Source organism: Tursiops truncatus, chromosome 3 (assembly GCF_011762595.2).
Source record: "Tursiops truncatus isolate mTurTru1 chromosome 3, mTurTru1.mat.Y, whole genome shotgun sequence".
Lineage (NCBI taxonomy): Eukaryota > Metazoa > Chordata > Mammalia > Artiodactyla > Delphinidae > Tursiops > Tursiops truncatus.
This window is the reverse complement of record NC_047036.1, coordinates 171,077,182-171,083,106: the sequence shown is the minus strand read 5'-3', so window position 1 is coordinate 171,083,106 and position 5,925 is coordinate 171,077,182.

Below are 5,925 nucleotides of genomic sequence, written 5' to 3'. Positions count from 1 at the left end.
CGCCCGCGCCCGCCGGGAGTTGTAGTCCTATGGCCTACGGCGGCCGCGAAGGGACCACGCGCCTGGAGAGCGCGGGAGGAACCACAATTCCCAGGGGGCATCGGGGCGCCGGAGGCGGGAGGCATGCGCCGGTGGTGCCCGTTGATTGGCTGTTCCCTGTCGAGGTGGGGCGGGACAGAGCCGTTGCTTGGGCAACACTGCGAGAATCTAAGCCATCTTTGGGAGGACCCGGAACCTGGGTTTTGTTGTTGTTGTTGTTTAAGGAATAGGCGCCAAATAATTAGGACAGCGTTCTGCAATTTAGAGATTCCTATCCGCGATCTTCATTGATCCAAAGATAGCTCTGGGGAGGGAACTATTACTATCTCCGGTTTATTGTGGAGGAAGCTGAGGTTCAGAGAGGTCAATCAGGTTCCCCAAAGACACACAGCACGAATGTCAGAGAGACTGGAATGAAGGCCCACAACCGTCTGACTCAAAGCCGCAGAGCCAACGGTCAGCTGGATCATTGTGTTTCCTGGACATTTCCCTCATTCACTCTTTCTGGCCTCAGTTTACCCACTAGTTCCCAAGGCCAGGGACGGAGTGGGGCAGAGAGCGCAGACTCACCTCTAACTAAGTTGACTTGATGACAAATGGAACGAAATAATGCCTGGAGCATCTCAGCCCTGGTCTCCAGGGAGATCCCACTCAGGAGTAAGCAGGGCCAGAACTTTAGAATCAGACCTGGAAGGCATGCCTCACCTTATCGTTCAGTTGGGGAAACTGAGGTCAGGGGAGGGAACGTCTTCTCTGGGATCGGCTGGTATGTGAAGGGTGAGAATAGGCACACATGATGTAACTGCGCTCCAGGCAGCAATCAAAGTGAGTACAAAGGCCTGAGAGACAGGAAAGTTGGAATTGGAGCAGTGTTTGGGAGAGAGGAAGCAGAGACAAAGGTGGAAGGGTGCTCAGGGGCCAGACCACGGCGGGCCTTAGGGGCCTCAGCTCAAGCTGCCACCTGTCCCCAGTTGCTCAGACTTCAGTCTCCCCACTACCCAGAGTGGAGGCCGGACCTGTACTCTGGAAGGGCCAGACTCCTAGGTCTGGACGCCTCTCGCCAGCACATTCCAGATGCAGCTGCCCACGCGGGCCTGTGCACTGTGATGCCACGAGCTGGGAATGTTTTCAACAGACAGCAGCATCCTCCCGAAACCGCCCCAATCCACCCCAAGATGCCCCGGGGGGCCGTGACCTCAGACCTGGCTCATATCTAGGGTTTCCTTCCTGGTGGGGGAGGGGGGTCACTGAATCAGCTGGCCCTGGCTCCCCCAAGACCTAGAGACATCCCCTCGTATCCCTGCAGTCTGGCGGAGCCAGGAGCCTGGACTGGAAGCCAAGACTTCTGAATTCTTTTGCCTCAGTTTCCTCTTTTACTCTCTGGGACATCAGATTCCCTAAACCAGTATCTCCCAAGAGCTGGATCCTGGATCTTGACGGTGAGGAAGCCATTCTCCTTTCAGTCCCTGCTCAAACACAGGCGGTCTCAATTGGTGCCACCTGCGTGTTACCCCGTTTCAGCTCCCGGGCTGGGGTCCTGCCAATCGGAGACTTTTGTCACATGGTCTCTTCTCTTTGTATTTCTTCTTGCAGCTTATTGTCAATGTGTCAACGTATGGCACTGGTTTTCCACTCCTGATGGGGATATCAAATTTCCTTGTAAAACTTAAGCATGAAAATACGAATAACACACGAGACAAGTGGAGACAGATGTCCTTAAGAGGGGGTCATGGCATCGAGACGTTGGGGTTTGGGCAAGACTGTGTTTCAGAAGCTGTTCGCGTGTGCTGGGTTCTTCCCCAAAACTTTTCACCCAAATTGAACCAAGAGACGATCGGGTGAACTTAGACATTCTGTGAGACTTCAGAAATGTTGGGGGGAGGGGAGGGATAAACTGGGAGACTGGGATGGACATACACACACTACCATACATAAAACAGAAAACTAGTAAGGACCTACCATGTAGCACAGGGAACTCTACTCAGTACTCTGTAATGACCTATACGGGAAAAGAATCTAGAAAAGAGTGGGTATATATATATGTATAGCTGATTCAGTTTGCTCTACACCTGAAACTAACACAGCATTGTAAATCAATTATACTCCAAGAAAAAATTAATAATAATAAAAAAAAGGAGACGTGTTGAGGAAGGCAAGGAATGCTCTCTAAATGGAAAGACACGGCATCAGATTCTGGGGGCCGCCGTAACAAACGACCACAAACTTGGTGCCTAACAACAGAAATTAATCCTCTCATATTTCTGGAGACAAGACATCCAAAATTAGTATCACTAGGATGAAATCAGGGTGTGCACAGAGCCGTGCCCCATCTGGAGGCTCCCAGGGAAGGTCCTTACTGCCTCTTCCAGCTTCTGGGGCTCCAGGCGTCCTGGGCTTGTGGCCATGTCCCTCCCGTCTCTGCCTTCGCCTTCACGTGGCCTCTCCTCCGTGTCTGTGTCTCTCATAAGGGTACTTGTGACTGCATTTAGGGCCCCTAGGATGATCTCATTTGAAAATCTTAATGTAATGGCCGCTGCCAAGACTCTTTATCCAAATAAGGTCAGATTCACAGGTTCTGGGGATTAGAACGTGGACACATGTTTGTGGGTCTTTATTCAGCCAATCACAGAGACAAAGGGAGAACAGAAGGCACTGCATGTGCCCTACCCAGGTTTGGCATGAGAAAAAAATGTATTCAAGGACATAACGGTGACAAGAGGGGGCATTTGAGCGTGGATGAGGAATGAGGTTGCCGCTTGGCTATGACGGAGGACCTTGACATTAGAAGACTCGTCCGGGAATTCCCTGGCGGTCCAGTGGTTAAGACCCCTCGATTTCACTGCCAAGGGTCCGGGTTCGATCCCTGGTCGGTGAAATGTGATCCCCAGCGGCATGGCACAGCCAAAGAAAAAAAAAAATACTAGTCCGACCATTTCTGAGGCTGCCTCTCAAATACTCACATACATAAAAAGACCACACGTGTGTATTTTTCAGGTAGAACATGGACAGTGCACACATCAAGAATACAGTTCACGGGACTTCCCTGGCGGTCCAGTGGTTAAGACTCTGCGTATCCAATGCAGGGGGCGCGGTTCCATCCCTGGTCAGGGAACTAAGATCCCACAAGGCCGCGTGGGCGCGGCCAAAAAAAAAAGAAAGAAAGAATACAGTTCAATTCATTTTCCAGGACACAGGAGTGTTCCAAAGAACACCCAGCCCCTGAAACCCCCTCATGTCTCCTATCATTGCCCCTGAGGGCGACACCCATCGGACAGTTCACACCATGGGTTGGTTTTCCAGAATGTCCCATAGATGGACATCTATTGTGTCTGACTGCTTCTCCTCATTCTGTCTCAGTCATCCACATTGTTGTGTATTCAGTGGGTTACTCTTTTTCATGGCTGCATAGTACTCCCCCGTGAGTTTGCTGCAGTGTATTTACCCATCCTCCAGCTGACGGAAATCAAAAATAATATGTAGAACTGGGGACTCCCGCAACAGGGCGTTAATTGTGCTGTTCTCACAACTTGTCTGTAGGCTTGACGTCTTCCAGAAAACCACAGGGAGATACCTCTGTACCCAACTAGGATGGCTGCAGTCAAAACGATGGCCAATCACAGCTGCTGGTGAAGAGGTGGGAACACTGGAGCACTCGTGCACAGCTGGTGAGAATGTGAGATGGGGCAGCTGTTGTGGAAGACGTTCTGGCAGCTCCTCAAAAAGCCAACCGGGCTTCCCTGGGGCACAGTGGTTGGGAGTCTGCCTGCCGATGCAGGGGACACGGGTTAGTGCCCCGGTCCGGGAGGATCCCACATGCCGCGGAGCGGCTGGGCCCGTGAGCCATGGCCACTGAGCCTGCGTATCCGGAGCCTGTGCTCCGCAACGGGAGAGACCACAACAGTGAGAGGCCCGCTTACCGCAAAAAAAAAAAAAAAAAAAAAAAAAAAGCCAACCATAGAATCACTATGTGACCCAGCAGTTCCACTCTTGGGTATATACATGAGAGAAATGGCGACTTATGTTCACACTTAAACTCGTACACGTCCGCAGTAGCATGATTCACGACAGCCAAAAGGCAGCAACAACCACGTGTCCAGCAATGGATGATGGGTAAACAGAATATGGTCCCTCCACACATGGGAGCATCACTCAGTCATGCGAAGGGGTGAAGCATTGACACTTGATACAATGTGGATGGAAGTTGAACACAATGCTCAGTGAGAGAAGCCAGACACAGAAGGACACAAAGGGTGTGAGTCCATTGATGGGAAACGTCCAGAACAGGCAAATCCACGGAGACAGAGAGTAGATTCGTGGTTGTCAGGGGCTGGGGAGGGGATGAGGGTAACTGCTGATGGGGACGGGGCTTCTCTTTGGGGTGATGGAATGTTCTGGAACTAGACAGAGGTAAGCATTGACAACTCTGTACTGAAAGCATTAATTGCACAATTTCCTGGGTGAACTGGGTGGCATGTGAATTATATTTCAGTGAAGCTGTTGCGAAAAGCACCTGGGGCGCAGCTCTCTCCTCAGGCGTGGGTCCCCTCCGGTCATACAGGGCCCTGGATCTTGTCCTCCTGGCAGGTGGGGTGGGGACAGTCTATGAAGGGAAGACCAAGCTTCTAGCTGGTGGGAGTGGAGGTGTTATTCCGAGTACCCAGTGAGGTTGTGGATTATCTCATTGCATCCTTCCAGCCTTCCCTCTCCTGGCCTATTTTCCACAGGAGGAGGCAAGGCTTGGGGAGGTGATGTCTGCAGGCCAGTCCCCTGGGTGCTGGCCTCAGGGCTCTGAGTGTGGGGAGACAGTCCGGGCTGGATCCCTATCTCAGTCCTGGGGTCCTGGGCTTGGATGTCTGCCACACCCCCTGCGTGGCCCTCCTGGGGCCAGGAAGAGGGATCGGGGAATCCCTGGAGCCACCAGGAAGGCATCCCAGCGACACCGTCTGGCTGGACCGGTTGGCCCCCCAGCAGTCCATCAGGGCAGGGTTGTCACCTTGTCCTCACCCCGGTGCTACTTAAAGGTGCCACCTGCATCCATGGCTGTAGAATTGAGCCACCAGGAGCCAAAAGGCAGGGAGCCTGGGATGTGTCCTGTGTGGGGCCTTGGGGAAATCCCTGCCCCTCCTGGGCCTTGGCTCCCCCACCTGTCAATGATGTCGCTTGGCTCTGAGTCTGTGAAGGTTTACTGCACTCACCTCGCAGGGCCCAGGGCACTGGGTGGGTGTGTCTGTAACAGGGTGGCCCCATTCCTACCACCTTGGACGTGCAGAGACGGATGCTGGGGACAGGGTGCTGGCCTTGGTCATCAACCCGGTCCCCATCAGCTGGCCTCGAACATGCCCAACTGTCCATCCTCCCATCGGCCACCTTGCTGCCCAACACCTGTGTGCACAGCATATGCTCCAACAGTTCCCCTGCCCCTCCACCCACACTTTCCCCCAGGCCCACCCCTCAGCAAAGCCGCATGCCCCCTGGACCTGGCTCTCAGGAAGCTCTAGTTGGAAGGGTAGACAAGCCCCCCGGGGCATTCCCTGTTCAGGGGCCTGGCTGGCAAGGACAGGCACTCGGGCCAGAACTTCCATCCCAACCTCTGACCCCTGGGCAGTTCCGTCTCTCCCTGTCTCTCTGTCTCTCACACATCTGTCTGTCTCTGTCTCTGTCTCAGCCATCTCTGCCTGTGCAGTCTCATAGACTCTGTCCCTCCATCTTAGTCTCTGTCTATCTCTGCCTCTCAGTCTCTTGTCTCTGTCTTTCTCTGTTTCTGGCTCTTTTTTTTTTACCCTTTTAAAAAATTGATGTGTAGTTAATTTACAATGTTGTGTTAGTTTCAGGCATACCGCAAAGTGATTCAGTTATACATATATACTATTCTGTTTTGGATTCTTT